Raw genomic sequence first — 16,469 nt, 5'->3', positions numbered from 1 at the left:
GTCGCCCAGGCTAGAGTGGCGCGACCTCAGCTCACTGCAACCTCCGCTTCCTGGGGTCAAGCCACTCTTCTGCCTCAGCCCCACCGAGCAGCCGAGATTACAGGCGCCCGCCACCATGCCCAGTACAAAATAATTTTTGTATTTTTAGTAGAGACGGGGTTTCACCATGTTGGTTAGGCTGGGCTCGAACTCCTGACCTCAGGCGATCCACCCGCTTGGCCTCCCAAAGTGCTGGGATTACAGGCATGAGCCACCGCGCCCGGCCAGAAAAGGTACCCTTCTTTTTTTTTTTTTTGACGGAGTCTTGCTCTGTCACCCAAGCTGGAGTGCAGTGGCGCGATCTCGGCTCACTGCAAGCTCCGCCTCCCAGGTTCACACCATTCTCCTGCCTCAGCCTCCTGAGTAGCTGAGACTGCAGGTGCCCACCACCACGCCTGGCTAATTTTTTTGTATTTTTTTTTTGGTAGAGACAGGGTTTCACTGTGTTAGCCAGGATGGTCTCGATCTCCTGATCTCGTGATCCACCCGCCTTGGCCTCCCAAAGTGCTGGGATTACAGGCATGAGCCACCGTGCCCAGCCGGAAAAGGTACACTTCTAATTAAAGGTAGCACTTAACATCTCCTCACATCTCCCCTAACCCCCTATTTCTGGTATATTCTTTCTACTTCCTCACATTCTGTTCCTTAGTCCTCACTGCCCATCCCTGCCCCTGCTTAGCTTTGCTTCTCTATTTGAACGGATTAAGAGTTCACCAGTTGACCTTCCACTATGCCTTCTAAGTATGTTTTTCGATTAATCTTTTTCTTCCTCAAGTGGGTTTCCTGAGAAGGCCTCTTCAGTGCTAGATTCCCTAAATTCTTGCAAGTGTGAGGATGTCTCCCTGACATACTTGCAAAGTAATTTGAGTGTAAAATTCTTCAGTCCCATTGCCTTTGCCCCGGAACTCTGTAAACAATTTTTTTTTTTTTTAAATAGAGACAGGGTCTTGCTCTTTCACCCAGCCCAGAGCACAGTGGCACAATCATAGCTCACTGCAGCCCCGAGCTCCTGGGCAAGGGATCCTCCCACATCAGTCTTCCAAGTAGCTAGGACTACAGGCATGCACTACCACACCCAGCTGATGATTTTCATTAGGGTCTCGCTATGTTGCCCAAGCTGGTCTCAAACTTCTGGTCTCAAGCAATCCGCAGGCTTCTGCCTCCCAAAATGCTAGGATTTTAGGCATGAGCCACCTCACCTGGCCTCTGTAAACCTGTTCAGTCATGTCTGAGACCAACATGACTTCCCTTAAAGCAGATAATAGTTGATCCCAATATCCAGGTTTTCCTTTCAGTAGTAGAAAGCTTTCCCCAAAACTGAGTTTTAAGAAGGCATATGGCCTCTCAGCTGGAGACTTTTTCCCAGAGTTACTTACAGCCAGGTGTGTCTATCTATGTGACTAAGTCTTGGCCAATGGAATATGAGCAAAAGCGACTCGTGCCTCCGCAGACTCTCCAATTACCCTTTTGAAGGCCCACCTTTGTATGATCTTTAGATCTTTGATTTAAGTGCTTTATCTTTTTTCTCAGCATAGGCTGTGATTTTCCTCAAGCCTTCCTTCTCTGCTAGCAATTTAATTTTCAACAGATTCTGTTACGTTTCCTGGTAACTTTTTCTGTAATGACATTGTTTTTATCCTCAATGTCTTCCTTGGCTCTGTAATTACCTTTTTTATTTCATTGAGTAGTTTCATCATCTTGTCTTTGGGATCCAATTAATTAGTTTTCAATAATCTTGATTTTGCATGAATGAATTCCCCATACTGCCTCTCCTACCCGAGAGCCAACTCTAACCCAGGAATTATCTTGGAGGATGGGGAGAATAGGCAAAAGATGTCCCATTCACCATTAAGTGAGACAATAATTTTGCTCATATGTTATGCCCTCCACCTTCCCAACTCCTACTCATCCTTAAAGGGACAGCTCAAGGCCCATTACCCCACGTTCCTCCAGCCAGCTGTGATTGTTCCTGTTCCAGTCCCCAAAGGGTTTCTCCAAACTAAAGGATTCGCAGGCACTACCTGGGCTCACAAATAAACCTGGATCTTTTGAGAAACGAGATGAATCTTCTCCCTCTTCACACATGGTTGGGCACATAAAGATTTTATTTGAAGATTTCTGGATTACTGATTGGCTGGATAAAAAGGAAGGTGAACCCTAGAACCAAGACTCAGAAAACCTGTCAACATCAGACCCACTAGTCCCAATTTAACAAAAAATTGGGTAACACCATGAGGCAGGTTGAAAGAAGAGGATTCGGCAAGGGATGTTGTCCTTGAAACATTAAAAGAGAGGGAACAATCGTCTTAGCCAGCAAGCCAGACCTTCACAGCCTGCCTCTGCAGGCACTGAAGTGGAGGCTGAGACATTGGCTCTGGAGGCAAGCAGGCCTATGTTCAAGTCCACGCAACTCAACACACTCACGTTCTGACTTTGAGCAAGTCACTGAATCTCCTTCAACCTTTGTTTCCTCGCCTATTAATTTGAGATAATAGGCCAGGCATGGTGGCTCATGCCTGTAATCCCAGCACTTTGGGAGGCTGAGGCTGGCGGATCATGAGGTCAGGAGTTTGAGACCAGCCTGACCAACATGGTGAAACCCCATGTCTACTAAAAATACAAAAATTAGGCAGGCATGGTAGTGTGTACCTGTAATCCCAGCTACTCAGGAGGCTGAGACAGGAGAATGGCTTGAACCCGAGAGGCGGAGGTTGCAGTGAGCCGAGATCGCACCACTGCACTCCAGCCTGAGCAAGAGCGAGACTCTGTCTAAAAATAAATAAATAAATAAACAAAGTAAAATAAAAAATTGAGATAATAATAGTGTATGCAGTGTTATGAAAATTCTATTAAATAACGCATGTAATGGTTCCAGCCTCAAGTCCCGCCACTTCATGCCTCATGCATTTCTCTCCAGGAATATCAACCTGCTAGTGTTTCCCTGACATATACAATGAGCCATTTCTCACCCTCAAATCTTTGCTCCTGCAGCCTTCCCCTGCCTCAAAAATGCTCATTTCCCAGAGGCTAACAGCTACTTTCTAAGACACAGCTTGTGTGTTGCCTCTTCCAGAAATCTTTCCCAAACTTACCGGATCTTCTTCCCATCATCTGTGCACACCCAAATCATAATATTTATCACACTATATTGTAATTAATATGTGCATATCTGCCTTCAACTAAGCTCTGGAAGCAACAGACTATGGGGATTATTTGGATCTATGTTCTAAAAATGAGCACTGCAGTCCCGGCACAGTGGCTCACACCTGTGATCCCAGCACTTTGGGAGGCCGAGGTTGGTGGATCACCTGAGGTGAGCAGTTTGAGACCAGCCTGGCTAACACGGCGAAACCTCATCTCTACTAAAAATACAAAAATTAGCTGGGCGTAGTGGTGGGCACCTGAAACTTTGGATGAGTTTCTAGCCCTTTCTGAAGCTTGGTTTTCTTATTTGCAAAATGGAGCTAATGATACCGACACAGCAGATCTTCCTATGATGATTGGATGAGAGAACACACAACATGCCTAATCAGGGCCAGGCACACAGCAAAAGCCCAGAAGATGGTAAATTTTGCCACGTTTCCTTCACCAGACTTGGTTAAGACTTAAGTCAAAACATTCTTCTTCACTTGCAGGAAAGAAAGGGATCAGCCTTAAACACGGTGGGTGCCCTCAATTCCAGCACAGAGGACCATCGAGAGGTTGTAAAGGGTACAGCGTTCCTAAAATTAAAGCTGGAAGCTCGGCACTGTACAAAGGAAAACTCCATCAACCAACAGACGGATGCAGATTTACAAAGACTGCAATGAAAAAAACTTACAACCATCCTCCTGGGACATGCAGTTCTTTTCCAGGTGCCAGATTTCCTGATCATCTAAAGTGTATGTAAGGTATTTATTCCTGTGGAAATAATTTAAGAATACAAGGTCAAAGGGAGCTGAAGCCAAGGACAGAACAGGGAGAGAGTTGCCAAGATCCAAGGGAAACAAGGCTTAAGCCTCCTTTGATGGCTTCCATCTTATTCCCTTTTCAGAGCAGGTGAAAACTACTTCATTACATTGTCTATAACTTGTCCCAACCCTTTAGTTCTAGTTTGCACCTTTGTGCTTCTTGCCCCATAGTCACAGACTCTCAAAGCTGGAGGTGGCCTAAGTGGGCATTGAGGTCAACCCCTCTGCAATGCAGAAGTCCTCTGATGGCAAACAAGTTTACTTGCAACTTTTTTTTTTTTTTTGAGACAGAGTCTTGCTCTGTCGCCCAGGATGGAGTGCAGTGGCACGATCTCGGCTCACTGCAAGCTCCGCCTCCTGGGTTCACGCCATTCTCCTGCCTCCGCCTCCCGAGTAGCTGGGACTACAGCCACCCACCACCACGCCGGGCTAATTTTTTGTATTTTTAGTAGAGACGGGGTTTCACTGTGTTAGCCAGGATGGTCTCGATCTCCTGACCTCATGATCCGCCTGCCTCAGCCTCCCAAAGTGCTGGGATTACAGGCGTGAGCCACCGTGCCCAGCCTACTTGCAACTTTTGCTTGGATCACTTTATAACACGGCAGTGGCTTCCTTGTAACATAGCTTGTTCCACTGTTGGGTAGCTCCGTTAAGTCAGTTCTTCCTTATTTGTTTTCCTGCAACTCTTTCCCCTCCTCACCCCCCTCCCATCTTGCTTCTCCCCTCTGCAGCAGCCACTCAGTGTGACTGTAATGAAGTGTGATTTCTTCCACATGAAAAGGATGCCTCTTATTTTTATCTCTTGCAGACTAGAAAGTCCTAGTTTCCACATTTATTCCACCTCCGATATGTTGTCCTAAGCCACTGTCATCCAAGTAGCCAATTTCTGGGTATGCATCATTTTATCACTCTCTGGAGGGGACCCAGGGAAGCATTAACACTCCAGGTAGGTTTGAACAACCAGACAAAGTACAATATAACTGTAACAATTCCTCCTCCAGAGCCCGAGATCAAACACTCCTTTTCTTCAGTTCTCTCTCCTCCCTCCCTACCACTTAAGTGCCAGTTCTCCCACGAGGTCCTGTTCCTGACCCTGAGACCAGAAACAAACTTGGAAGGCCTAAGGATGGTGGGAGGGGGAGGGGAACGTGATGACGCAGCTTGGCTTTTGCACTTGAAGCTGAGGACACCAAACCAGGCAGGCTATCTCCAAAAATAACCTTCCATGCAAACAGCCTCTTGGTAGCTTCCTCAGAGCCCTTCAATTCAGCTTTCCAGAGTGCAGACCCCAGTGTTTCTGTGCCCACTCTCTCACCATCCTTTCCAGAACTTGATGGACTAGGTTCATTTAACCCACTGACATTCACAACCATCTCTCCATATGTTTGAGGTCTAAAAACACTTAGAAATATATTTTTATGGGAATACATAAATGTCCATCAACAGAAGATTGGTAAGGTAAACACATTCAAAATATAGAATGCAATGCAGCTATGAAAAAAAAATAAACACTGACATGGGAAGACCTCCAATACACACAGTAAAATGAACAAGGCAAGTTTGTAAATGGACGAGTATAATGCCAGGAATGTCCGATCTTTTGGCTTCCCTGGGCCCACATTGGAAGAATTATCTTGGGCCACACATAAAATACACTAACACTAATGATAGCTGATGAGATTAAAGAAAAAAGAAAAACACAAAGAAACTCATAATTTTTAAAGAAAGTTTACGAATTTGTGTTGGGCCGCATTCAAAGCCATCCTGGGCTACATGCGGCCCCCATGCCACGGGTTGAACAAGTTTGATTGTAATCCATCTACTGAGTTTTAAAAACGTATTTGCATATAACCACAAATACATATATAAATGTGTACAAAGGGGCTAGAAGGCTAGAAGGACAGACATCAAACTGCAAACAGTAGTCATTGCAAAGAGAAGTGGAATGAGGGAGGAATGGCATAAGCTGAGGGGTTAATTTTTTACCCCATTTGAATACTCTAAAAAAAAACCATTTCATTTATTATTTATGTGAAGAAGCCTCCCAGTCTTACATGTATGTTTCATTTGATAATCTCAGAGCTGGAAGGGGCTGCACGGGGCTGAGAGTTGATTCTCTGAGGTGGCATACCCAGGGTGGCATGCATTTGTCCAAGGTCACAGAGCTAGCCACCAACAGCCAGAGACCACAAGTCACAGTCCAGGTCTTGAAATAATGGGTGTCCCAGTGGATTAAGGAGAGGACTTTGACTTGATTACTAAATCGGATCGACTTTCCTATTTTATTTGAGTCAAAAATTCCTACTTGGGTGTAACAGCAAGTTAGAGGAGACCAAGAATCATCAAAGTCAGAGGTAGAAAAGGGACCCTGTCTTCCCATAGACGGGGTGTGAGAGACGGCCTGCTACCAAGGACTGGGACCTTCTCTAGGTCCCCCATCCTCATCCATAAAGCAGAGGGAAGGGGCTAACTAACAGAGGGGATGGGAGATTTGCAAGCATGGGGCGTTGTGTGTGTCAGGTGCTCATCTGAGCTACTACCACATCTTCAGCATGAGAGACCGGCAGCAATGCTCCCTGAATGCATTCTGGTGAGGCTGCAGGTGGCAGTCAGGGACCTAAACTGCATATGGAGGCTGCCTCTCAGGAAGGGAAGGCTGGGCTCGAGTCTGATTTAGGTCCAACTCATATTGAGCCACTTGAGCTGTCACATGGGTTATCTCATTTAATACTCACAAAATGTTTACAAATATGCTCCAAGAAATTCAAAAGTCACTTTCCAAAAGCATAAATCCATTAAGGGGTGGGGCCCTTATTTGAAATCAGGTTTCCTGACTCCGAATTCAGTGCTCCTTCCACCCTGTCTGTTTGTGACACAGCAAGGCCTCCTTACTTGGGCAGTAAAGCTTAAGAAGTGCCCAGGTTGGAAGCTGGGCACAGTGGCTTATGCCTGTAATCCCAGCACTTTGGGAGGCCAAGGCAGGAGGATCGGTTGAGCCCAGGAGTTCAAGCCTGGGCAACACGGTGAGACACCCATCTCTACAAAAAAAATAAATAAAATTAACTGGGTGTGGTGGTGCGTGCCTGTAGTCCCAGCTACTCGGAAGCTGAGGCAGGAGGATCGCTTGTGCCTGGGAGGTCAGAGACTGCAGCAAGTCATGATCATCCCACTGCACTCCAGCCTGGGTGACAGTGCGAGACCCTGTCTCAAAAAAGAAAAAAAAAAAAAAGGTCCTAGGTTGACTTTCTGTCTCTCTCCTAACTCCCAATCCTCCCTAAAGGTCCTAGGTTGACTTTCTGTCTCTCTCCTAACTCCCAATCCTCCCTAAAGGTCCTAGGTTGACTTTCTGTCTCTCTCCTCACTCCCAATCCTCCCTAAAGGTCCTAGGTTGACTTTCTGTCTCTCTCCTAACTCCCAATCCTCCCTAAAGGTACTAGGTTGACTTTCTGTCTCTCTCCTAACTGCCAATCCTCCCTACACACACATACACACACACAGTCCCATGACTGCGACAGCAGAGGCAGGCTCTTAGCCAGCACAACTCAGTGCCTCAAATATGCATCATGTGACTGAAATAGCTATGGCTCAGCTGATAAGATGTCTGGGATGTACTTGCACGTAATCTGGGGTTGACGATGGGGTTACGGATCAGCCATGCGTTTCAGTCATAGTTGAAGGCAGGTGATATGATATAGGGTTCCTTACACTCTTCTTTGTGCTTTTGTATGTTTGAAATTTTCCATAATAAAAAAGACTTTTTATTTTTTTTTTATGCATCATGTGAACGATCATTTTTCTCTCTCAACTTGTCACTTGGTGGGGGTTTCCATTTTAATTAATTTTCCGCTTCCCTCAGCACAGAAAACCAAACAATGGCCTGCTGTCATGGTAAGAAAAAATATCAGGAGCAAAAGTGTGCGGCTTGTGAAAACCTCAGTTATAACAATAACAGCTATTACTTAACTGAATGCTTCTTGTATACCTGGCACCGTACTGAACCTTTTACCCATGATTTCATCTAATGCTCATAATCGCCCTATGAGATAAGGTCTGTTATCCCCATTTTACAGAGAAGGAAATTGAAGCTTAGTAAGCTTAAGTAGCTTGTCCAAGTCTACATAGGTGATACATAGTGGGCAAGAAAGCAAATCCCGACTTGCTCGTGCTGTTAGTTTTTCCCATTCCCACAATATATATTTAGCTACTTTAAGACTTTATAGGTAATTGAACTAAATCCATGAAGTTTTAAAAATGGTCATACCCTTTAAAGTATAACCCGGTAATTTCAACTTTAGGACTATCCTATGGGAATCATCTGGAAAATGAACAGAGATTTCTTCATGAATATTTTATTTTACTTCATTTCATTTCATTTTGAGACAGGCTTGCTCTGTCACCCAGTCTGGAGTGCAGTGGTGTGATCTCAGCTCACTGCAACCTCTGCCTACTGGGTTCCAGCAATTCTCCCACCTCAGCCTCCTGAGTAACTGGGATTATAGGCACCCGCCACCACGCCTGGCTGTTTTTTGTATTTTTGGTAGAGACAGGGTTTCACCATGTTGGCCAGGCTGGTCTCGAACTCCTGATCTCAGGTGATCTGCCTGCCTCACCCTCCCAAAGTGCTGGGATTACAGGAGTGAGCCACCACACCTGGCTCTTCACAGATATTTTAATCACAGTGTCAATTACAGCAAGAGAAAGTTAGATGTGGTTGGCTGTCCAGTGTGGCCTCATGCAGGAGGCCATTCCCACTGCTCCAGTCATTGGTGGCTCCCTCCTCAAGGTTGCACGGCATCCTGCACTAATCTCTTGTTACCCCTGCCTCCTCCTTTGAACTAGGAGCTTCTAAAAAACTAAGCTCTTCTTATTTGTCTTTGGTTTAGAGTGGGCACTGAAATATATGGTGAATAAATTAATAAGTGACCTTGGAGTTGCTCATTTAACATATGCAGATGTTGAAGACTGGGGTATTAAAGTTAAGTTTTTGAAGGTCACAAGGGCAGACTGGAACTCAAGGCCATGTGCAGGCCTCTTCTCTCCCCACTGTACTGTCAGTACCTGTAGACTTCTAAAGAACCGACGGGTGATGGCTGAACACCTGAGGCAATGGTGGGAAAGGCAGAGGCAGTTGGAGGCTCCTGAAATTTTATAGGCCTTCACTGAAATGATCAGATCCCAGGGGCCCACACAACCTTGGATACGCCGAACAGCTGATATGGGTGACGAATGAAAGGATACAGCTTTAATGCAATGTTAACCATGAAATGTATATATGGGAAGGTTAAGCAAGAAGGCAAGAGACATAACTGCACATACAGTATGTTCTCAACCATTTACAAAAAATAAATCCATTTAAAAAAAAAGAAGAAGGAAAATTGCCAACTGTTAAGAGGGGTTGTCTTTGGATAGTGGAATTTTTTTCTGTTTCTCTATGTTTTTTTGTACAGTACTTTCCAAATTATCCTCAACGGCCAAGTTTTTTTTTTTTTTTTTTTTTGAGACAGTCTTGCTCTGTCACCCAGGCTGGAGTACAGTAATACAATCTTGGCTCACTGCAACCTCCGCCTCCAGGGTTCAAACGATTCTCCTGCCTCAGTCTCCAACGTAGCTGAGATTACAGGCACCCGCCCACCATGTCTGGCTGATTTTTGTGTTTTTAGTAGAGATGGGGTTTCACCATGTTGGCCAGGCTGGTCTTGAACTCCTGACCTCAGGTGATCCAGCTGCTTCAGCCTCCCAAAGTGCTGAAATTACAGGCATGAGCCACTGTGCCCAGCCCCTAGCTTTATTTTTATAATCAGAATAAATAAAATTTAAATCACTACATTGATTCTGAAGGCTAACCTGACCTTTCTGGTATAATAATTACTTAGAAAATCATCTCAGTATTTTAATATGGTGAAACTGTACTGTTCAATGCTACTGTTACATATAAGCCTATCAAAAATACACCTATAGGAGTCAGACTGCCATCGTATAGTTTTCTGCAGACAAGCAAGAAAAAATTCATTTGCCTCTAATTCAGTTCTTATAGAACAAATCACTGATACTACATCGGAGCAACTAATTCCCTGTCTAAATTCTCAGGAATCTAATGGTCCAGAACAATTACTGTGAATTTCATTAATGAATTATTCCTGTATATTTTTAATGCAACCATGTCCTCATATTTATGGAGGGCCAGATTTTCTCTGAAGCCTTCCCTCTTGTACTCTGTCATTTACCACCTGCTCTTGCCTTTATTCATGAAGAGAAGGGGACCCCAGAGGTCAATACTGAGACAAATTAGATCAATTTTCTCTGAGCTCCTGAGGGCAATTTCTAAGGGAGAGCCAAAAGTGTTTTAAGCAAGGGTGGTGGAGCTAGGCTGGACTTCCCTCGGACAAAGAATGGGTGGGTCTCCATGCTCTTTGTAATCCCAGGCTAAGCACAAGATCCCCTCCACCCCCACCACCTGTTTGTCAGTAAATACAGAATACATAAATAGAATGACTTGAGATTTTACTCACTTATGTGTGAAGGTTCTGGTTTTAATTTTTTTCTTTTTTTTACTAGTTCTAGTCACCTTAGAGTCACACAAACTTCACAACTGCTCAAAGCCTCCCTTGATAGTTTGGCAGGCCTTGCTTTACACCTGTTTGTGACAGGTGAGGTCCTCTAATCTGAGCACATGAGCTTACCCTATGAGGTCATTCTCCCACTAACATTCCCTACCACTTCAAAAGCTGGTCTCACACCAGTCAGAATGGATATTATCAGAAAGTCAAAAAGTAACAGATGCTGGCAAGGTTGCAAAGAAAAGGCAATGGTGATACACTGTTGGTGGGAGTGTAAATTAGTTCAACCTTTGTAGAAAGCAGTGCGGGGATTACTCGAAAAACTAAAAATAGAACTACCATTGACCCAGCAATCCCATTACTGAGTAAATACCCGAAGGAATATAAATTGTTCTACCATAAAGACACATGAGCGCAGATGTTCACTGCAGCACTATTCACAACAGCAAAGACCTAAATACCCATCAACAGTAGCCTAGATAAAGAAAATGTGGTACATATATATACTATGGAATACTATGCAGCCATAAAAAAGAATGAGATCATATCCTCTGCAGGAACATGGATGGAGCTGGAGGTCATTATCTTTAGCAAACTAATGCAGGAGCAGAAAATCAATACCACATGTTCTTACTTATAAGTGGGAGCTAAATAATGAGAACACGTGGACACAAAGAGGGGAAACAACAGACGCCAGGGCCTTCCTGAAGGGTGGAGGAGGAAACAGAGCAGGGAAAATAATTACTGGGTACTAGGTTTAGTACCTGAGTGACTAAATACTCTGTACACCAAACCCCCATGACACAAGTTTACCTGTATAACAAACCTGCACATGTACCTCTGAACCCAAAATAAAAGTTTAAAAAAAATAAAATTTTTGATCGAGACCATCCTGGCTAACAAGGTGAAACCCCGGTTCTACTAAATATACAAAAATTAGCCGGGCGTGGTGGCAGGCACCTGTAGTCCCAGCTACTCAGGAGGCTGAGGCAGGAGAATGGCGTGAACCTGGGAGGCGGAGCTTGCAGTGAGCCGAGATTGCACCACTGCACTCCAGCCTGGGCAACAGAGCGAGACTCCGTCTGAAAAAATAAATAAATACATAAATACATAAATAAATAAATAAATAAAATTTTTTAAAAGCTGGTAAGCACTCAAGCCTGCCAAGAGGTCTGACCAGTCATAAGAATGCATCATGTGACTTAATGCCTTCAACAACCCCAGGAGATTCATACACCTTACTCCCCTCACTTTACACAACGAAGAGGCAGCCTGCGGGTTTTCTGTTGTTGTTGTTTTGTTTTATTTTCTGTTTTTGAGACAGGGTCTCGCTATGTCCCCAGGCTGGAGTACAGTGGTGAGATCGCGGCTCACTGCAACCTCCACCTCCCAGGCTCCAGCGATTCTCCTGTCTCAGCCTCCCAGGTAGCTGGGACCACAGGGGTGCGCCACCATGCCCAGCTAATTTTGTTCTTTTATTTTTTGTAGAGATGGTGGTGGGGGAGGTAGTCTCACTATGTTGCTCAGGCTGGTCTCAAACTCCTGAGCTCAAGGAATTCGAACTCTTCCCTCCTCGGCCTCCTGAAGTGCTGGGATTACTGGAGTGAGCCACCGCACCTGGCCCAGCCTGCTGGTTTTAAAGTAATACCAGAGACAGGAAGATGACCCCAAACCCCTCCTATGGCCTGAGCATCTTCCGCTCCGCTGGAACAGCCTGTGCAGAGACTGGGCAAGGAGAACTCTCACTGTACAAAGAAGGAAACTGGAGCCCAAGAGGTTAAGTAGCATGAACAGCTAAGTGGCGCCTCTCTCTTCTGTCTTCTCACTGCCTCTTGCCTTATGATTTCATACAAAGCAGCCCCTAAATGGGGAAGCACAAGACAGAGACATGGAGGAACCCAGCACAAGAGTAAAGTGAACCGTTCAGCAAACACTAAAGAAAGCTGATCCCCAGAGATAACTGCACTATTCAGCATACCTACTACTGGGATCCCTGGCTTTGCTTAATAACCAAACCTATTTAAATCCATAAGGAATTGGTTCTCTGACTTAAAGGGTGTTGTTATAACAACCATAACTTTGGCTTTTCTCTGGAGTACCAACAACTACTGGTTTGATGCAACCATTTCCCTTTTACGCAAAAAGGTGCACTAAAAGCAGACCACGCATTGTTGTGTATCATTGGGCAAGCAATTTCTCTTCTCTAGGCCTCACTTTTCCCATCTGGAAAGTAAAAGGGTCCAGTCACATGATTTCTGAAGTTCCTTACAGGGTCAGCGTCCTGGTGAGAAAACTATACTGCAGTGCCAAGAGGAATTGATGTAGGATTTTTCTTCTTGGTCCTCGGGCCAGCAACGCCCCACCTGTGCTCGCTCGGCCATGCAGGTGTGTCCCAGCTCACTGTATTATAGCTTGTACCCGCGTTCGGTGGTTCCGAGCTCTTGCACCACACCAAAGGATAATGAGGATACACTGGACATTGAAGGGAGAGGAAGGCAGATAAGAATTTTATTGAGTGTTGAAAACAGCTTTCAGCAGAGAGGGGACACCGGGTTGGTCCCCTACCTGAAGACGGAAAAGTTCCCCAATGTGGCTGGGTCAGGGGCCTTTTATGGACTCAGAATAGGGAGTGCATGCTGACCGGTTTGTGAGTATGCAAAAAAGATTAAAGCAAAGACACCACTCAAAGGTGGGCACGACAGCGTAGAAAATCAATTAGGAAAAGGTGGGTATATGTAAAACAGGTGAAAGGTAGGGATCAATTAGGGGAAAGCACGCCAAACAGACAAGTTCTCACTCTGGTCTGAGGATTTAACTCGTAGCTTGGCTTTCAGGCTTTAAACTGTCTTTGGCCTGGAGGTGGGGGTTTCACCGGGTACCCGACCCTATCTGCCTAGGCATCCAGCTGCCTCCTGTTGCTACCAGAATCACATTGAAAGTGAAACACGCTGGAAACTCTAAGGAAAAGAAACAAGTGTAACTAGGAGATAACAGGGACAGTGCAAAACAACATGTTAACTTTGGGGAAATCCGGCTTCTCAGTGTTTTTTTGGTTTTCCTACTTCTCTGCCAAATACAAAAATAAGCAGCTACTTCCATGGGACTCTCATTAAAAAAAAGTAACTTTAATAAGATCAGTGAAAACAATGCTTTGTTCTCCCACAAGTGGCTCAGGAGTAGCTTGCTAAGACACACTTTCTTCCCCGTGGGGCTGATGTCAACAGCCCATGCTTTTGCCCAAACAAAGGCCTCCTGGCACAAGGATGAGAGGCAAAACATCTGAGTCTCCGTAGCTGGCCTTATTCCAATTTGAGGGGAAGGGGCAGCCAGGAGAGAAAAATAACTAAGCTTTTGAAAGGCTTGAAGGAGAGTAAGGAATTACTAAATCTATTTTTCTCAACAGAATAAAGAATTCTTGAAAGGGATAATGGAAGGGTGCAGCTTTCTATTTGAATTACTCTTTGTTTCACCCTATTCTGCCTAAGGCCACTACCTTTTAAGCCAATCACAGAATCCCGGTTTTGCCTTTAGTTGCCCGCTGAGCGATGCAGTGGGAGTTGGGAGACCCACACTCAAGTGTTCTCTCTGTGGCCCGTTTCGCCCGGTTTAAACTTGGACAAGTGGCAGAACTCTCCGGCCTCAGCTTCCTGCCTGTAAAATGAGAAGGCTCCCTAGATGCTCTCTAGACCTTTTCAATAACAGCGGAATAGGATTGGAGGCTCTCCAGTTCCCCCCGGGGACAGGTTAATCTTCAGCCACACTAGCCAAGGTGAGGCAGCAGCCCGCCCGCTCAGCAGGCACACACTGGGGCGGCGGCGCCTCCATTCCTGCTCACACTGCACGCCCACAACCTGCACCAACACCATCGCCTCAGAGACCAATTCACCGCGAAACCATCTCCCTGCTGCAGATTGTGTCTGATTAACATCTGCAAAGCTGAGCTGAGCATATGTAAGCAAAGAAAAAGCAAAACAAACAAGAGTCCTCTCTTTCCGGACCTCGGAATTTCTTTCAAATAAACTCAGAACTGAAAATTGTACGTCCCCAGCTAGAACACGAGGTCTCGGCTGGCCTTGCTTGCGAAAATGCATTAACAAGCCAAAAGGGGCTAGTCAACGTCTGGGGTGTCTGGGCACACGGACACGGGCCTCAGAGGCAAAGAGCAAGACCGCACTGGGCGACTCGTACATTCTTCCCGCAGGCTGAGGAGGCGACCAAAATATCCCCACAGAGGCAATCGCCGGAGCGCGGGGACAATAGTGCGCCCAGCACTCTCTTTTTTTGAGGGGCACCCTTAGACCCTTAACCCAACCACATCTCTAAGAGACCTCCAGGGGTGAAGGTGAGGGGTGGTCCACTTCACCCAAAAGAATGCGCCACGGCCGGGGACCGACTCAGCCTGGAGTAACCTTTTTGTAGCTGCTTTCTTGTTTTGGTTTCCCTTTTTAAGTCTGGCAGTTTAGTCTGATGCCCAAGCGGTACCTTTTAAATGTCTCTCTCGCCCTCTTCCAGCAAGTGGCGCCTCTAGAGCCACTCCCTCCCCCGAGGCTGAGACAATGGCCCGGCACCGCAGGGCGGCCCCTAAGGGTATGCAGTGCGTCCAGCTCTCCAGGCAGGGCGCACGTGCGTTTGTTATGGTGCCTGTGCCCCCTCCGCTGCCGCGGGCCTCAATTTGTCGATCCGTAAACCCAGAAGGCAGGATTTGAAGGAACCGGACTCTGCAAGGCGCACTGCCCCCCCGCCACCCCACCCAATACTGACGGTGCCGTGGAGAAATCCGTGTTCCCCGGGGCTGCGCGCACGTGGGTTTGTTGTGGATCCGCAGGCTCGCGGAGCCAGAGAGAAGCCAGGGTGGCCCTTTGGCCCGGACAAAAATGCACACACCCCCAACCAAAAGGCGGCCAGCCCCGGAGCCAAGGCAGCTGAGGCGGAGCTGGAAAGAGATTCCCTGCGCCCTACGCGCGCCGCGGACCCCGCGGCTCCGCTATCCTCCCGCGCCCCTTTGCATCACACTCCTCCCGGGATAGCCCGGGCCGCGCCGCCGCCCACCGCACCCCCTACTCACTCGCTGCACTCTCGGCCGCGGAGGCTGCGGTTGCTCAGCACGCTCGGTGGCGGCCGCCCGCTCCGCGCCCACGCCGGTCGGTACCGGCTCCCTTTGTTAACGCCGGGCAGTGCCCCAGGCGTCTTCCCCAGCCCGGCCCTGCCCAGGACTCCCCTCCCCCAGGTGACTCCAGAAAACGCGCTCGGCAAGGGCAGGATCGCCCGGGAGCTGGGAACCCCACTAGGGAGTCTCGAAGGAGGGGTCCGCTGGGGAAGAACGGGGGACAGAAGACGCAGAGTGGAAGGGACTGGAGAAGGAAGGAAGAAGAGCGCGGCGGAGGGGCGGGAAGGAAGCGAGTCGCCTCCGTATGCAAATAGAGTTGCGAAGACTGGGTCGGTCTCCGCCCCCACTCCACCTCTCGCCACCGGCCACACCGCGCCCCAAACCGGCCTGGAGGTCGCTAGCGAGCGGGCTTGGGGTTAAAGATTCCTGATGAAGGCACTGGGTGATGCTAGAATTCTGCCTGCCCTCAAGGAGGGTGGATCGAGGGCCGAGTGGGAGGGGCCACGCGGCTGCGCAAGGACCCCTAAATGCCTCTTCCCCGCTTGGCCGCGAGGGGTCAATCCAGCAGGGTCCGGCTTTCGGTCCTAACATGCGGGCGCTGTACACCCGGTCTCTGCTACAGGCTGACTGCGAGACCCTGACGAAGTCGTTTAACCTCTCCGAAGACTCGTGTTGCTCTTATCTAGAATAGGAAAGAACAAAATCTTTCACTGCGTTTGGCATTAACCTCCTAACATTGAGGCATGACTCCTACTGGGCGCTCTCAAATGGCAAATACAGAAGGAGAGGAGCGTCCTCGAACCCCTGCACCCAGAG

General features: G+C 47.2%; 1 protein-coding gene across 3 annotated transcripts in view; it reads right to left on the bottom strand.

Annotated features, from left to right (window-relative positions):
• The window catches only part of ST6GAL1 (ST6 beta-galactoside alpha-2,6-sialyltransferase 1), a 150,168-nt gene extending 134,447 nt beyond the window's left edge, over window positions 1–15,721 (bottom strand). The window contains exons 1-2 of one of the 3 annotated variants that reach the window (XM_055382102.2): window positions 15,612–15,653; window positions 3,860–3,939 (exon numbers count right to left, since the gene is read on the bottom strand). The gene's annotated coding sequence lies outside the window, so the exon portion shown is untranslated. Of the gene's footprint in view, window positions 1–3,859; window positions 3,940–15,611 lie in introns of all 3 variants that reach the window. The other 2 variants (XM_019024128.4, XM_055382099.2) reach the window with 2 other exon arrangements.
• Window positions 15,722–16,469: the final 748 nt, after the last annotated feature.

Source organism: Gorilla gorilla, chromosome 2 (genome assembly GCF_029281585.2).
Source record: "Gorilla gorilla gorilla isolate KB3781 chromosome 2, NHGRI_mGorGor1-v2.1_pri, whole genome shotgun sequence".
NCBI lineage: Eukaryota > Metazoa > Chordata > Mammalia > Primates > Hominidae > Gorilla > Gorilla gorilla.
The sequence above is the reverse complement of the archived record's forward strand: the minus strand, read 5'-3'. Positions and strand labels throughout refer to the sequence as shown.